The sequence below is a fragment of the Lactuca serriola genome, chromosome 5 (genome assembly GCF_051521515.1).
Source record: "Lactuca serriola cultivar US96UC23 chromosome 5, Lser_US96UC23_V15, whole genome shotgun sequence".
Classification (NCBI taxonomy): domain Eukaryota; kingdom Viridiplantae; phylum Streptophyta; class Magnoliopsida; order Asterales; family Asteraceae; genus Lactuca; species Lactuca serriola.
The window spans coordinates 244106490-244125576 of record NC_136412.1 but is presented as its reverse complement, the minus strand read 5'-3'; positions in this window follow the sequence as shown (position 1 = coordinate 244125576).

Sequence of the window (19087 nt, the reverse complement as noted above, 5' to 3'; positions counted from 1 at the left end):
ATGATAGAAATTAAAACGTTCTGCAAATAAATTTTAAAAAAATAATTAATAATAACAACAACTATAAATAGCATTAAACTATTTATTATATTTAATTTTATTCATGAGTCACCCGCGGGTAGAGGTCATTTAAAATATTGAGATTATGCAATTTTAATAGATATATATATATATATATATATATATATATATATATATATATATATATATATATATATATATAAACATATAATTCAAAATAGTTAATACACTATATCAACTTAGTATACGTATTATTATATCAAATTGAACAACAGTATTGTTATATTTAAAAAAACATATATTTGTAAAGATTTCGGCTATATAGATGTTTCTGCGCAACGCGCGGGCATTCGCCTAGTGTATATATATATATATATATATATATATATATATATATATATATATATATATATATATATATATATATATAAGGGTTAAATTCAGTAGAGAAAAAGGTTGAGAATGAGGAAATGAATCTGGGTTACTCATTTCTAAGCTAACGTCTAAGCGCTCCATCATACCGTGCCGACGGAACAGATCATATTCATATATGAATATGTATATTGATATGTATATTCATATAGAAATGTATATATGAATACGTGTATTCATATACGAATATGTATATTCCTATATGAATAAGTATGGAGGAAGCGATTATTCATATACTAGACGAATTCCCGCGTGCTGCGCAGCGTACGTTTAAAATATACTGTTAAAATGTTGAAAAATTTATGTTTAAAATGGTTATGTTATTGACATCATATTTTGAACAATATTACTCATTGACATCAACCCACCTTCCTCAAAACAACTCTATATAAATGATTATATTGTTACCTTTAAAATCATAAAAAAAATTGTTTGACGTTTTAAATAATTACAATGATAGAAGTTAAAATGTTAATTAAATAAATTTAAAAAAATTAATTAACAATAACAACAACTATAAATAACATTAAACCATATATTATATTTAATTTTATTCATGAGTAACCCGCGGGTAGAGGTCATTCAAAAGATTGAGATTATGCAGTTTTAATAGATGTATATATTATCATATAACGCTACTGCTAGTTCTTTCACGTTGATGAGCCTTTGTCAAAAGGTCACTTTCGATGGGACGAACTTTAGCGAATGGATAAGATACATTCGCACAATTACTCGCTATGCGGATAAGGAGTATGTCCTCGATGAGAAGCTCGAGAAAATCAACCCTGAAATCGTTACTCTGGCTGAAATGACCACTTTTGAAACTCATGAGCGCGATGCAACGAAGGTACATTGCATCATGATAGCCACCATGAACTCCGAATTCCAAAAGTCCTATGAGGACATGTACCCGTACGAGATGCATCAAGACTTATTGGAGAGATACCACCAAAACGCGAGACAAGAGCGTTATGAGATTTTCACGAACATGATTTCCGCTAAGATGGGTCATGGAGAGTCTCTTACCGTGCACCTGCAAAAGATGCAAAGCTATGTCGACCGCCTTCGCAAGTTAAATGTTGACTTCGGGGAAGACTTGGCGATCGACATGGTGCTTCACTCTTTGGCTCCGAGCTACAATCAATTTAGGATGACCTACCACATGAACAAAGAGGAGGTCACCCTAAGCAAACTCCAAGGTCTCTTGAGGGTCGCTGAGAGCAACTTCAAAGACAAGTCTGTTGCACCAACTCCCAATCCGCCTGCTGCTCCTATCTTGGCTATTGGACAAGGGAAGGAAAAGAATAGGAAGGCTTCGTCTAAGAACTATCGCAAGGTTAAAGCCCGAGATGGTGCCTCTTCTAGTGGGACCAAATTTGATCCTGCTAAGCCCTGCCCTAACCCGAAGGAGGCAGAGTGCCACCACTGCCACAAGATAGGACATTGGAAGAGAAGCTGCCCAGAGTACCTACAAGGCATCAAAGAAGGAAAGATCAAGCCATCTTTCGCAGGTATATACACAATTAAATCTAACGATTCTAATCATGCTATTTCTTGGGTTCTTGATACCGGTTGTGGTTATCACATTTGTTCTAATGTGCAGGGAATAAGAAGAAGTAGGGATGTGGAGCAAGGAAGGATCAATCTAATCATGGGGAACAGAAGATCGTCGCCTATACCAAGATTGGAGTGTATTCTTTAGTGCTTAGGAATAATTTATGTTTAGATTTGAACAATTATTGCTATTCGCCAGAAATGGCTAGAAACATCATTTCATTTCATGGTTTGTTTAGACAAGGTTTTAGATTTTCTTTTTATAATGAGAATAATTCTATTTTAGCTTATCTAAATGGTGTCTTTTATTTTGAAGCTATACCATGTAATGAAATATATGAAACTGTTATGATTGTTGATAACTTAGGAAATGATGTTTTGAACATAAATTCTTCCAATAGTATGGATAGAACATCCTTGTGGCATTGTCGTCTTGGACATGTCAACAAGAAACGCGTAGCCCAACTCCAAAAGGATGGAGTGTTGGAGTCATTCGACCTTAGGGAAGATGACACGTGCGAGTCTTGTTTACTTGGAAAGATGACTAAGTCACCCATCACAAGTACTTGCGAAAGGGGTGAGGGTCTGTTAGACCTAATACATACCGATGTATGTGGACCGTTTAGATCAACCACGAATGATGGGAACCGCTTCTACGTGACTTTTACCAATGACTATAGTAGATATGGGTATATCTGTTTGATCAAGCAAAAGTTAGAAACTTTTGAAAAGTTCAAAGAGTTCAAGAATGAAGTGGAGAATCAATTGGGCAGGAAAATCAAGATGCTTCGATCCGATTGAGGAGGAGAGTACCTAAGTCTTGAATTCCACGATTATCTCAAGGAGTGTGGAATAGTTTCACAATTGACGCCTCCTAGGACACCGCAGTTGAATGGTGTGGCAGAAAGGCGTAATCGAACCTTATTGGATATGGTTCGCTCTATGATGAGTCGTGCTTCACTATCAATCTATTTTTGGGGGTATGCCTTAGAGACTGCCGCCCATATCCTTAACCGAGTCCCTACTAAGAAGGTTGCCAAAACACCTCACGAGATGTGGACAGGGAAAGCTCCCTCGTTGGCACATATCAAGGTTTGGGGTTGCGAGGCTTTCGTAAGACGAGATACTCACGACAAGCTCGAACCTCATAGTGAGCGATGTATTTTCATCGGCTACCCGCAGAAATCCTTTAGATATCTCTTCTATAGACCGAAGGACAATGTTGTCTTTGTTTCAAGGAGAGGAGTTTTCCGAGAGCGAGAACTCATAGGCCAAGGAGACAGTGGGAGGCAAATCGAGCTTGAAGAGATTCAAGAGTCGATAGATGAAGGAACCTCTACCGCTGGCACTCAACCCGAGGAGGAAACTCCGGTTGAACCGATTGACGAATCCTTACCTCTTAGACGTTCCGATAGAGTTAGAGTTCAACCCCAGTTTTATGGTTTTCATATTACTACCGAAGGGGATACGTATATTAGTGATGGTACACTAATAAATCTTGATGAACCTAATAGCTATAAGGAAGCCATGGCAGGCCCGGAGTCTGCGAAATGGAAAGAGGCAATGGATAGAGAGATCCAATCCATGTATGATAACCAAGTTTGGAATTTGGTTGATAATGTGCTCGGACGTAAGACCGTTGGGTGAAAATGGATCTTCAAGAAGAAGACCGACGTGGATGGAAACGTACACACATATAAAGCGCGATTGGTCGCGAAGGGCTTTACTCAAACTCCAGGAGTTGACTATGATGAGACCTTCTCACCAGTTGCGAAGATAAAATCTATTAGAGCGATGCTAGCGATTGCCGCATTTCATGATTATGAGATTTGGCAGATGGATGTCAAGACTGCTTTCCTTAACGGAAATTTGGCTGAGGATGTTTACATGGCTCAGCCAGAGGGGTTTGTGGATCCGAAGCATCCGAATAGAGTGTGTAAGCTTGAGAAGTCCATTTATGGACTTAAGCAAGCGTCTCGCAGATGGAATCTTTGCTTCGATGAGAAGGTCAAAGAGTTTGGATTTGTACAAAGCGAAGATGAATCTTGTGTATATGTCAAAGCCAGTGGGAGTATAGTTAGCTTTCTCGTTCTATATGTCGATGACATATTACTCATAGGAAACGACATCCCGACTCTGCAGGAAGTTAAGTCCTGGCTCGGGAAGTGCTTCGCTATGAAAGACCTCGGAGAGGCTTCTTACATTTTGGGAATAAGGATAGTGAGAGAAAGAAGTAAGAGACTAATTGGACTTAGTCAGAACACTTACTTAGAGAAGGTACTAAAACGTTTTAGTATGGAAAACTCGAAGAAGGGATAATTACCGATACAAAGTAATGCCAAGTTGAGTAAGACTCAAAGTCCGAGTACCGAAGCTGAAATAGCAGAAATGAGCCGAGTACCATACGCTTCCGCAGTTGGCTCAATCATGTACTCTATGACTTGTACTCGCCCTGATGTAGCCTTTGCTTTGAGCATGGTTAGTAGATATCAAGGGAACCCTGGCAGAGCCCATTGGATTGCGGTGAAGAATATCCTTAAGTACCTTCAGAGGACGAAGGAATGGTTCTTAGTCCTCAGAGGGAGTGATGACTTGAAGGTGCGAGGGTATAGTGACGCCAGCTTTCAGACCGACAGGGACAAATACCGTTCGCAGTCGGGCTGGGTCTTTACCATGAATGGAGGAGCAGTGACATGGAAAAGTTCCAAACTGGAAACCGTAGCTGATTCAACGTGCGAATCAGAGTACATTGCAGCGAGCGAAGCGTCGAAGGAGGCAATATGGCTGAAGAACTTCATCGGTGATCTTGGAGTTGTACCTGCCATAAAGGAGCCCATGGAGATTTTCTGTGATAATGAAGGAGCGGTTGCCTTGACCAAGGAACCGAGGGATCATGGTAGATCAAGACATATCGACAGAAAATATCACTTTATTAGACATCATGTAGAAGAAGGAAAACTCATAGTGAAGAGGATATCATCGGAAGATAACCCAGCAGATGCGCTTACGAAGGGACTGAGTAGGGTTAAGCACTTGCAGCATGCTAGGAGTATTGGGCTGAAGGATGATATCAGCGTAGATTAGATAGTAGTAGAAACGTGTAATAGATAAATGTAATTAACATTTGATGATTAAATAAAGGAGTTTTATTTATGAGTAATGTTACTGTCTCATGTTAATTGTTTAACTATTGTTTCATTTTGCATGTTTTGACTTCCAGAATAACTGAGTTTATTAAGAATAATCGAATTATTCAAATTGTCCACAATCGTTCATATGTTGGAAGTAGATATGAATGAAGATTGTCGTGAATTGGATCGAATTATTCAAATTGTCCACAATCGTTCCAAGTGGGAGACTGTTGGAATAGTATCTAAGGCTGCAACTATATTAGGCAAGTATTTGACCCGATTGTGCATGGTCCTTTGCGGTTGCCTTCACCATAGCAACTTGATAGGATGATTTATTAAGAGAGAATAAATGTTATTAATATATTATGAGAATAATATAAAGAATAATAATATTGTTAATATAAGTCATAAATTAATTAGTATTAATTTGGTGACTTAACGAGATTAATTAAATAAGAGGGTATAAACTGTCAATTGTTTGATAGTTAAACTTTAGACTGTAAATCCTTATTGGATAGAGAATGGACGAATTCTAGAAGCTAGGGATAGCTTAAAATCGTCCAAGGTTATCTAAGGAATGGATTTGGATTGCTTTAAGGAAAGATTATCCATCTAGGGTTTAAGTTGTAACCCTTAAGGAGTCTACAAGTATAAATAGACCCTATGGCAAAGGGAAATCAGCACTTGATTGAGAATAAAGAATCCCTGGCCGAATTTCCTCCCCTCTCCTCTCTCTCAAATCATCCTCCTTGCTATTTGGTGTTTGTAAGCCATTAGAGGAGTGACAATTGTGACTCTAGAGCTCCAAGACAACAAGATCAAACAAGAGATTCAAAGGTATGATTCTAGATCTGTTTTTGTATTGTTCTTAAACCTAATTAGTCATTAAAAGTCTTGGATTCAAAGCATGTTTAATTAGAAAGCCTAGATCCAAGCATTAGGGTTTTGCATGCGCACATAGGAAAGTTCTTATGGCTAAAACCCATCAGTATATATATATATATATATATATATATATATATATATATATATATATATATATATATATCCATTTACCGTTGTCAAAATTGTTAAGTCATTTTATGAAATTACCAAACTTGACAACAAAAACCTAAAAATATATCAAAGACAAATCATATACAAAAAACATATATACCAAACACATAATACATTCATATATATACCAATCCAATTCTTTTAACTTGCAAATACGACTTTCATGTGACAACATGAATATAAAAATTTCATATAACACTTTCAATTCATATACAAATTTCATATAACAAGTTCATACATGAATTTCATATACAATTTATAATAAGACTTTTAATTCATATACAATTCATATATAGCTCGTATAACACTTTCAATTAATATACAATTTCACATAAAGCTGATAGAGAGTAACAAAATACACATGATACATTTGTGACAGAAAAATTATGCCGGAAAAACGCACCTATGGCCTGAAAATCAACTGGTGGAGTTATAGTGGTGGTGGTCGCCGGAGAACAGCTTTGTTGTGGTGATAGTGGCTGTTGTATGCTTAATCAGGCGAAGTTCAACAAATAAGTAGGGGAATCGATATCATAATAGAAAGAGAAAGAGAAAGGACGACATACTATTGCTAGATTTGCTAAAAATCAATGCGTTTGTCGCCGGAAATAGATGAAATAATTCGACGAGTTGGTGGTAGAGGCAAATTTGCAGGTGAAAAACGTCGTAATACGCCAGAGATACGATGTCTCTGTCGGACAATTCGAGAAAGAAAAACATGGATGCGACTTGTAGCTGATAGGGGACACAGCTGAATAAAAAAGGACTAACCTTTTGCGGAAACGCCTTTAGTAGTGACACCAGAGTAGTAGCAGCGACATGTTGGTGGTAAATGGATGAGCCATTGTCTCGTCATTTTTGGCCTTTGGATGAGGTCGATATTGCAGGCCTAAGATCGCTTGTCACGTGGGTCACACAGATCGAAAGCATTAGCGGCGATCTTGTCGTTGCAAAAGGTGTTGTCGCTATTACTTCCACGAGGATGAACCCAATCCACTGGATCATGTTGCAAATGTAGGGTAAAAATTGATACTAGCATGTGTTTGTTGGATCGCCGATGGGTATCTTTCGCGACCATATTTTTAACGATGACTAGAGCCTTTAGCGGAGACACCAAGCGTGTCTCGTTTGATGTCACCACTAAAGGTCTTATTGTCGCTAAAAGTGGCATCCCTATTACTCTCTTTTCTTGTAGTGCATGAAGATTTAGCGATGACTATGGCTAGGATTGTAGACCGCCAATGTGAAGAAGGATAAGAGGAAAGAAAGATTGATGTTTTGTAAAGAAAGATCCCAAATATATATATATATATATATATATATATATATATATATATATATATATATCATTATCATACATACTTATAAAAGAAGCATTTTTCCTTGATTCTTATGCATTTGAAACCCCCTAATTTGATTTCCTTGATTATTATGCATTTGAAACCTCCTAATTTAATTAATACCACTCAAAAGACTTTTTAATAATAATTATTAATTGGTTCTTTAATGTAAAACTAACATGAACAACATCAAATATAACAAGACCAAGTATAAATACAATGAATAATAGGGACATCTTTGTCATATTTTGCAAGGATTAAGGACCTTTAAAGAAGGAAAAAAGACTTTTATGTGTGTATTGCTTTTCATACAAATTTCAATATATATATATATATATATATATATATATATATATATATATATATATATATATATATATTGTTTTTACCAAGTGTTCAATGTGTGGTTGCTTCTGGTATGTCACATGTTATATTCGGAGTAAAAACTTTTGCATAAAGATGCACTTAATTCCATTCACTACAGGTACTAAATTAATATTTGACTCACACACACACAAACAAATCTTGATGAGCATTTTAAATTATTTGAATAGATTCGGTTTTCATCATCATTCCTTCAACAATGGAAATTATCTCTACCTTCATTATTTGACACTTCCATATGTATCCATGCGTGTGATGAACTTCTATTTTTCTTAAGATTTTTTTTTGTTAAAACCATTTTAATATCTAAGAATATAAAAAAAGATGGAAAACATTGAAATATTCATCCTTGGCATCACAAGGTGGATTTATTGAACCCTAAAAGATATTGGAAAATATGAAGTCATATTAGCAAATGTATTGCTACATATAAATTGTTTTACATGTCAATCGGTCTTAGTTTCCACTAAAGTCATGATTTCCTATTTGATCCTATAAAATATCACATGTGAACTAAAGGCAGGTCATGCATATTTTAATGTTGTACTGGTATTAACCGATACCAATGAGTTGACATGCTCCTTTTCAAGTCATGAGAATGTAATCCTTTTAGCTTTCATTTTTTTGTATATATACATGTAGTCTGAACCAAGCATTTGTGTGGCATGGGTGTGTTTCTATTAGTCTCTAATGGAAATTAGATGTTGGTATCCAGAACTATGCCTATGTGGTTTTAGTTTACTAATGTTGGAATATGAAAATTAATATGATGCATCGATATGCATTTAACAAATAATAAGTACATCACATTATTTACTTAATCGATATTAATGGATATGAATGTCACTCCGTGCATTTGCAGTAGCGTAATCGGGATTGAATCCGAGAAGTAGAGTTGTGTGGTGATAAACAAACATAGATTTCGTAGTATTTGTTGGATGTTTTGGCTTTGATAGAAAAGAACCCATCAAATACAAAAAAAACAACATTAATATATTTCTAAAAATGAAAACGTTGTATTTTGAATAACATGAAATAGTAGGGTAAAATATGAAAGGTATTACGATATAAATATCAATAACATATATTAATATTTATTTGTCAAAATTTTAAGTACGTAATTTTATGTTGTGCAACGCGCGGCTATTCGCCTAGTATACTTATAAAGCTAGCATTTTTCCTTGCACCACATTCATTTGAAAATCGTATTCTTTTTTTCCTTTCACCACATTCATTTGAAACTTCCATGACTTTTCAATTTCTTTCTAATAATGATTATAAGTTGGTTAATATGGTTAAATAAATATAAAAACTAAAGTGTAATCATATATAAACTAAATTTCAATACTAAAAGAATATATTTTCTTATACTTATAAACTTATGTTTTTAACTTTTAACATATTATACTTAATTTATTAGGTCTAATATGTTGTTGTATGTAAACCATTACCAATTTGAAGCTACAACTTTTGAACAATTTATATAAAATACTTAAATTACTCATTTAACTATAACCTTATAGGATCAACTTAAGTATAAATTTTAGTTTAACTTAAATAACCTAAAAAATATTTTGTAAATAGTTAAAAGTGATAAATTGTAGTGTGTTTCTAATAATGATTATAAGTTGGTTAATAAGGTTAAATGAGTATCAAACCTAAAGTGTAATCATAAATAAACTAAATTTCAATATTAAAATACTATTTTTACTTCTACTTATAAAATTATGTCTTTAACTTTTACATACTATACATAATTTATTAGATTTAATATGTTGTTGTATGTAAACCATTATCAGTTTAAAGCTATAATTTTGAACAGTTTGGACAAAATACTTAAATTGTTAATTTAAATATAACATAACAGGGTCAACTTTAATATAAATTATAGTTCCACTTAAAAAATCCAAAGAATCTTTTGTGAATAGTTAAATGTGATAAATTGTAGTGCTAAATGCAAAAACTAAATTGTAATATCAGTTTAACTCAAATATAATTTCTAAAGATATTTTTATAATCGTTAAAAGCTTTCAAATAAGTATATTAAAATAACTTACAATAAAAATAGCTGAAAATAACTATATATAAATGATTATATTGTTACCTTTAAAATAAAAAATGTTTAATGTTTTAAATATTTACAATGATAGAAATTAAAACGTTCTGCAAATAAATTTAAAAAAAATAATTAATAATAACAACAACTATAAATAGCATTAAACTATTTATTATATTTAATTTTATTCATGAGTCACCGGCGGGTAGAGGTCATTTAAAATATTGAGATTATGCAATTTTAATAGATGTATATATATATATATATATATATATATATATATATATATATATATATATATATATATATATATATATATATAAACATATAATTCAAAATAGTTAATACACTATATCAACTTAGTATACGTATTATTATATCAAATTGAACAACAGTATTGTTATATTTAAAAAAACATATATTTGTAAAGATTTCGGCTATATAGATGTTTCTGCGCAACTCGCGGGCATTCGCCTAGTGTGTATGTGTATATATATATATATATATATTATATATATATATATATATATATATATATATATATATATATATATATATATATATATATATATATATATATAAGGGTTCAATTCAGTAGAGAAAAAGGTTGAGAATGAGGAAATGAATCTGGGTTACTCATTTCTAAGCTAACGTCTAAGCGCTCCATCATACCGTGCCGACGGAACAGATCATATTCATATATGAATATGTATATTGATATGTATATTCATATAGAAATGTATATATGAATATGTGCATTCATATACGAATATGTATATTCCTATATGAATAAGTATGGAGGAAGCGATTATTCATATACTAGATGAATTCCCGCGCGCTGCGCAGCGTACGTTCAAAATATACTGTTAAAATGTTGAAAATTTTATGTTTAAAATGGTTATGTTATTGACATCATATTTTGAACAATATTATTCATTGACATCAACCCATCTTCCTCAAAATAACTCTATATAAATGATTATATTGTTACCTTTAAAATCATAAAAAAAAATTGTTTGATGTTTTAAATAATTACAATGATAGAAGTTAAAATGTTAATTAAATAAATTTAAAAAAGTTAATTAACAATAACAACAACTATAAATAACATTAAACCATATATTATATTTAATTTTATTTATGAGTAACCCGCGGGTAGAGGTCATTCAAAAGATTGAGATTATGCAGTTTTAATAGATGTATATATTATCATATAACGCTACTGCTAGTTCTTTCACATTGATGAGCCTTTGTCAAAAGGTCACTTTCGATGGGACGAACTTTAGCGAATGGATAAGATACATTCGCACAATTACTCGCTATGAGGATAAGGAGTATGTCCTCGATGAGAAGCTCGAGAAAATCAACCCTGAAATCGCTACTCTGGCTGAAATGACCACTTTTGAAACTCATGAGCGCGATGCAACGAAGGTACATTGCATCATGATAGCCACCATGAACTCCGAATTCCAAAAGTCCTATGAGGACATGTACCCGTACGAGATGCATCAAGACTTATTGGAGAGATACCACCAAAACGCGAGACAAGAGCGTTATGAGATATTCACTAACATGATTTCCGCTAAGATGGGTCATGGAGAGTCTCTTACCGTGCACCTGCAAAAGATGCAAAGGTATGTCGACCGCCTTCGCAAGTTAAATGTTGACTTCGGGGAAGACTTGGCGATCGACATGGTGCTTCACTCTTTGGCTCCGAGCTACAATCAATTTAGGATGACCTACCACATGAACAAAGAGGAGGTCACCCTAAGCAAACTCCAAAGTCTCTTGAGGGTCGCTGAGAGCAACTTCAAAGACAAGTCTGTTGCACCAACTCCCAATCTGCATGCTGCTCCTGTCTTGGCTATTGGACAAGGGAAGGGAAAGAAGAGGAAGGCTTCGTCTAAGAACTATCGCAAGGTTAAAGCCCGAGATGGTGCCTCTTCTAGTGGGACTAAAGTTGATCCTGCTAAGCCCTGCCCTAACCCGAAGGAGGCAGAGTGCCACCACTGCCACAAGATAGGACATTGGAAGAGAAGCTGCCCAGAGTACCTACAAGGCATCAAAGAAGGAAAGATCAAGCCATCTTTCGCAGGTATATACACAATTAAATCTAACGATTCTAATCATGCTATTTCTTGGGTTCTTGATACCGGTTGTGGTTATCACATTTGTTCTAATGTGCAGGGAATAAGAAGAAGTAGGGATGTGGAGCAAGGAAGGATCAATCTAATCATGGGGAACAGAAGATCGTCGCCTATACCAAGATTGGAGTGTATTCTTTAGTGCTTAGGAATAATTTATGTTTAGATTTGAACAATTATTGCTATTCGCCAGAAATGGCTAGAAACATCATTTCATTTCATGGTTTGTTTAGACAAGGTTTTAGATTTTCTTTTTATAATGAGAATAATTCTATTTTAGCTTATCTAAATGGTGTCTTTTATTTTGAAGCTATACCATGTAATGAAATATATGAAACTGTTATGATTGTTGATAACTTAGGAAATGATGTTTTGAACATAAATTCTTCCAATAGTATGGATAGAACATCCTTGTGGCATTGTCGTCTTGGACATGTCAACAAGAAACGCGTAGCCCAACTCCAAAAGGATGGAGTGTTGGAGTCATTCGACCTTAGGGAAGATGACACGTGCGAGTCTTGTTTACTTGGAAAGATGACTAAGTCACCCATCACAAGTACTTGCGAAAGGGGTGAGGGTCTGTTAGACCTAATACATACCGATGTATGTGGACCGTTTAGATCAACCACGAATGATGGGAACCGCTTCTACGTGACTTTTACCAATGACTATAGTAGATATGGGTATATCTGTTTGATCAAGCAAAAGTCAGAAACTTTTGAAAAGTTCAAAGAGTTCAAGAATGAAGTGGAGAATCAATTGGGCAGGAAAATCAAGATGCTTCAATCCGATCGAGGAGGAGAGTACCTAAGTCTTGAATTCCACGATTATCTCGAGGAGTGTGGAATAGTTTCACAATTGACGCCTCCTAGGACACCGCAGTTGAATGGTGTGGCAGAAAGGCGTAATCGAACCTTATTGGATATGGTTCGCTCTATGATGAGTCGTGCTTCACTATCAATCTCTTTTTGGGGGTATGCCTTAGAGACTGCCGCCCATATCCTTAACCGAGTCCCTACTAAGAAGGTTGCCAAAACACCTCACGAGATGTGGACAGGGAAAGCTCCCTCGTTGGCACATATCAAGGTTTGGGGTTGCGAGGCTTTCGTAAGACGAGATACTCACGACAAGCTCGAACCTCGTAGTGAGCGATGTATTTTCATCGGCTACCCGCAGAAATCCTTTGGATATCTCTTCTATAGACCGAAGGACAATGTTGTCTTTGTTTCAAGGAGAGGAGTTTTCCGAGAGCGAGAACTCATAGGCCAAGGAGACAGTGGGAGGCAAATCGAGCTTGAAGAGATTCATGAGTCGATAGATGAAGGAACCTCTACCGCTGGCACTCAACCCGAGGAGGAAACTCCGGTTGAACCGATTGACGAATCCTTACCTCTTAGACGTTCCGATAGAGTTAGAGTTCAACCCCAGTTTTATGGTTTTCATATTACTACCGAAGGGGATACGTATATTAGTGATGGTACACTAATAAATCATGATGAACCTAATAGCTATAAGGAAGCCATGGCAGGCCCGGAGTCTGCGAAATGGAAAGAGGCAATGGATAGAGAGATCCAATCCATGTATGATAACCAAGTTTGGAATTTGGTTGATAATGTGCTCGGACGTAAGACCGTTGGGTGCAAATGGATCTTCAAGAAGAAGACCGACATGGATGGAAACGTACACACATATAAAGCGCGATTGGTCGCGAAGGGCTTTACTCAAACTCCAGGAGTTGACTATGATGAGACCTTCTCACCAGTTGCGAAGATAAAATCTATTAGAGTGATGCTAGCGATTGCCGCATTTCATGATTATGAGATTTGGCAGATGGATGTCAAGACTGCTTTCCTTAACGGAAATTTGGCTGAGGATGTTTACATGGCTCAGCCAGAGGGGTTTGTGGATCCGAAGCATCCGAATAGAGTGTGTAAGCTTGAGAAGTCCATTTATGGACTTAAGCAAGCGTCTCGCAGATGGAATCTTTGCTTCGATGAGAAGGTCAAAGAGTTTGGATTTGTACAAAGCGAAGATGAATCTTGTGTATATGTCAAAGCCAGTGGGAGTATAGTTAGCTTTCTCGTTCTATATGTCGATGACATATTACTCATAGGAAACGACATCCCGACTCTGCAGGAAGTTAAGTCCTGGCTCGGGAAGTGCTTCGCTATGAAAGACCTCGGAGAGGCTTCTTACATTTTGGGAATAAGGATAGTGAGAGAAAGAAGTAAGAGACTAATTGGACTTAGTCAGAACACTTACTTAGAGAAGGTACTAAAACGTTTTAGTATGGAAAACTCGAAGAAGGGAGAATTACCGATACAAAGTAATGCCAAGTTGAGTAAGACTCAAAGTCCGAGTACCGAAGCTGAAATAGCAGAAATGAGCCGAGTACCATACGCTTCCGCAGTTGGCTCAATCATGTACTCTATGACTTGTACTCGCCCTGATGTAGCCTTTGCTTTGAGCATGGTTAGTAGATATCAAGGCAACCCTGGCAGAGCCCATTGGCTTGCGGTGAAGAATATCCTTAAGTACCTTCGGAGGACGAAGGAATGGTTCTTAGTCCTCGGAGGGAGTGATGACTTGAAGGTGCGAGGGTATAGTGACGCCAGCTTTCAGACCGACAGGGACAAATACCGTTCGCAGTCGGGCTGGGTCTTTACCATGAATGGAGGAGCAGTGACATGGAAAAGTTCCAAACTGGAAACCGTAGCTGATTCAACGTGCGAATCAGAGTACATTGCAGCGAGCGAAGCGTCGAAGGAGGCAATATGGCTGAAGAACTTCATCGGTGATCTTGGAGTTGTACCTGCCATAAAGGAGCCCATGGAGATTTTCTGTGATAATGAAGGAGCGGTTGCCTTGACCAAGGAACCGAGGGATCATGGTAGATCAAGACATATCGACAGAAAATATCACTTTATTAGACATCATGTAGAAGAAGGAAAACTCATAGTGAAGAGGATATCATCGGAAGATAACCCAGCAGATGCGCTTACGAAGGGACTGAGTAGGGTTAAGCACTTGCAGCATGCTAGGAGTATTGGGCTGAAGGATGATATCAGCGTAGATTAGATAGTAGTAGAAACGTGTAATAGATAAATGTAATTAACATTTGATGATTAAATAAAGGAGTTTTATTTATGAGTAATGTTACTGTCTCATGTTAATTGTTTAACTATTGTTTCATTTTGCATGTTTTGACTTCCAGAATAACTGAGTTTATTAAGAATAATCGAATTATTCAAATTGTCCACAATCGTTCATATGTTGGAAGTAGATATGAATGAAGATTGTCGTGAATTGGATCGAATTATTCAAATTGTCCACAATCGTTCCAAGTGGGAGACTGTTGGAATAGTATCTAAGGCTGCAACTATATTAGGCAAGTATTTGACCCGATTGTGCATGGTCCTTTGCGGTTGCCTTCACCATAGCAACTTGATAGGATGATTTATTAAGAGAGAATAAATGTTATTAATATATTATGAGAATAATATAAAGAATAATAATATTGTTAATATAAGTCATAAATTAATTAGTATTAATTTGGTGACTTAACGAGATTAATTAAATAAGAGGGTATAAACTGTCAATTGTTTGATAGTTAAACTTTAGACTGTAAATCCTTATTGGATAGAGAATGGACGAATTCTAGAAGCTAGGGATAGCTTAAAATCGTCCAAGGTTATCTAAGGAATGGATTTGGATTGCTTTAAGGAAAGATTATCCATCTAGGGTTTAAGTTGTAACCCTTAAGGAGTCTACAAGTATAAATAGACCCTATGGCAAAGGGAAATCAGCACTTGATTGAGAATAAAGAATCCCTGGCCGAATTTCCTCCCCTCTCCTCTCTCTCAAATCATCCTCCTTGCTATTTGGTGTTTGTAAGCCATTAGAGGAGTGACAATTGTGACTCTAGAGCTCCAAGACAACAAGATCAAACAAGAGATTCAAAGGTATGATTCTAGATCTGTTTTTGTATTGTTCTTAAACCTAATTAGTCATTAAAAGTCTTGGATTCAAAGCATGTTTAATTAGAAAGCCTAGATCCAAGCATTAGGGTTTTGCATGCGCACATAGGAAAGTTCTTATGGCTAAAACCCATCAGTATATATATATATATATATATATATATATATATATATATATATATATATCCATTTACCGTTGTCAAAATTGTTAAGTCATTTTATGAAATTACCAAACTTGACAACAAAAACCTAAAAATATATCAAAGACAAATCATATACAAAAAACATATATACCAAACACATAATACATTCATATATATACCAATCCAATTCTTTTAACTTGCAAATACGACTTTCATGTGACAACATGAATATAAAAATTTCATATAACACTTTCAATTCATATACAAATTTCATATAACAAGTTCATACATGAATTTCATATACAATTTATAATAAGACTTTTAATTCATATACAATTCATATATAGCTCGTATAACACTTTCAATTAATATACAATTTCACATAAAGCTGATAGAGAGTAACAAAATACACATGATACATTTGTGACAGAAAAATTATGCCGGAAAAACGCACCTATGGCCTGAAAATCAACTGGTGGAGTTATAGTGGTGGTGGTCGCCGGAGAACAGCTTTGTTGTGGTGATAGTGGCTGTTGTATGCTTAATCAGGCGAAGTTCAACAAATAAGTAGGGGAATCGATATCATAATAGAAAGAGAAAGAGAAAGGACGACATACTATTGCTAGATTTGCTAAAAATCAATGCGTTTGTCGCCGGAAATAGATGAAATAATTCGACGAGTTGGTGGTAGAGGCAAATTTGCAGGTGAAAAACGTCGTAATACGCCAGAGATACGATGTCTCTGTCGGACAATTCGAGAAAGAAAAACATGGATGCGACTTGTAGCTGATAGGGGACACAGCTGAATAAAAAAGGACTAACCTTTTGCGGAAACGCCTTTAGTAGTGACACCAGAGTAGTAGCAGCGACATGTTGGTGGTAAATGGATGAGCCATTGTCTCGTCATTTTTGGCCTTTGGATGAGGTCGATATTGCAGGCCTAAGATCGCTTGTCACGTGGGTCACACAGATCGAAAGCATTAGCGGCGATCTTGTCGTTGCAAAAGGTGTTGTCGCTATTACTTCCACGAGGATGAACCCAATCCACTGGATCATGTTGCAAATGTAGGGTAAAAATTGATACTAGCATGTGTTTGTTGGATCGCCGATGGGTATCTTTCGCGACCATATTTTTAACGATGACTAGAGCCTTTAGCGGAGACACCAAGCGTGTCTCGTTTGATGTCACCACTAAAGGTCTTATTGTCGCTAAAAGTGGCATCCCTATTACTCTCTTTTCTTGTAGTGCATGAAGATTTAGCGATGACTATGGCTAGGATTGTAGACCGCCAATGTGAAGAAGGATAAGAGGAAAGAAAGATTGATGTTTTGTAAAGAAAGATCCCAATATATATATATATATATATATATATATATATATATATATATATATATATATATATATATATATATATCATTATCATACATACTTATAAAAGAAGCATTTTTCCTTGATTCTTATGCATTTGAAACCCCCTAATTTGATTTCCTTGATTATTATGCATTTGAAACCTCCTAATTTAATTAATACCACTCAAAAGACTTTTTAATAATAATTATTAATTGGTTCTTTAATGTAAAACTAACATGAACAACATCAAATATAACAAGACCAAGTATAAATACAATGAATAATAGGGACATCTTTGTCATATTTTGCAAGGATTAAGGACCTTTAAAGAAGGAAAAAAGACTTTTATGTGTGTATTGCTTTTCATACAAATTTCAATATATATATATATATATATATATATATATATATATATATATATATATTTGTTTTTACCAAGTGTTCAATGTGTGGTTGCTTCTGGTATGTCACATGTTATATTCGGAGTAAAAACTTTTGCATAAAGATGCACTTAATTCCATTCACTACAGGTACTAAATTAATATTTGACTCACACACACACAAACAAATCTTGATGAGCATTTTAAATTATTTGAATAGATTCGGTTTTCATCATCATTCCTTCAACAATGGAAATTATCTCTACCTTCATTATTTGACACTTCCATATGTATCCATGCGTGTGATGAACTTCTATTTTTCTTAAGATTTTTTTTTGTTAAAACCATTTTAATATCTAAGAATATAAAAAAAGATGGAAAACATTGAAATATTCATCCTTGGCATCACAAGGTGGATTTATTGAACCCTAAAAGATATTGGAAAATATGAAGTCATATTAGCAAATGTATTGCTACATATAAATTGTTTTACATGTCAATCGGTCTTAGTTTCCACTAAAGTCATGATTTCCTATTTGATCCTATAAAATATCACATGTGAACTAAAGGCAGGTCATGCATATTTTAATGTTGTACTGGTATTAACCGATACCAATGAGTTGACATGCTCCTTTTCAAGTCATGAGAATGTAATCCTTTTAGCTTTCATTTTTTTGTATATATACATGTAGTCTGAACCAAGCATTTGTGTGGCATGGGTGTGTTTCTATTAGTCTCTAATGGAAATTAGATGTTGGTATCCAGAACTATGCCTATGTGGTTTTAGTTTACTAATGTTGGAATATGAAAATTAATATGATGCATCGATATGCATTTAACAAATAATAAGTACATCACATTATTTACTTAATCGATATTAATGGATATGAATGTCACTCCGTGCATTTGCAGTAGCGTAATCGGGATTGAATCCGAGAAGTAGAGTTGTGTGGTGATAAACAAACATAGATTTCGTAGTATTTGTTGGATGTTTTGGCTTTGATAGAAAAGAACCCATCAAATACAAAAAAAACAACATTAATATATTTCTAAAAATGAAAACGTTGTATTTTGAATAACATGAAATAGTAGGGTAAAATATGAAAGGTATTACGATA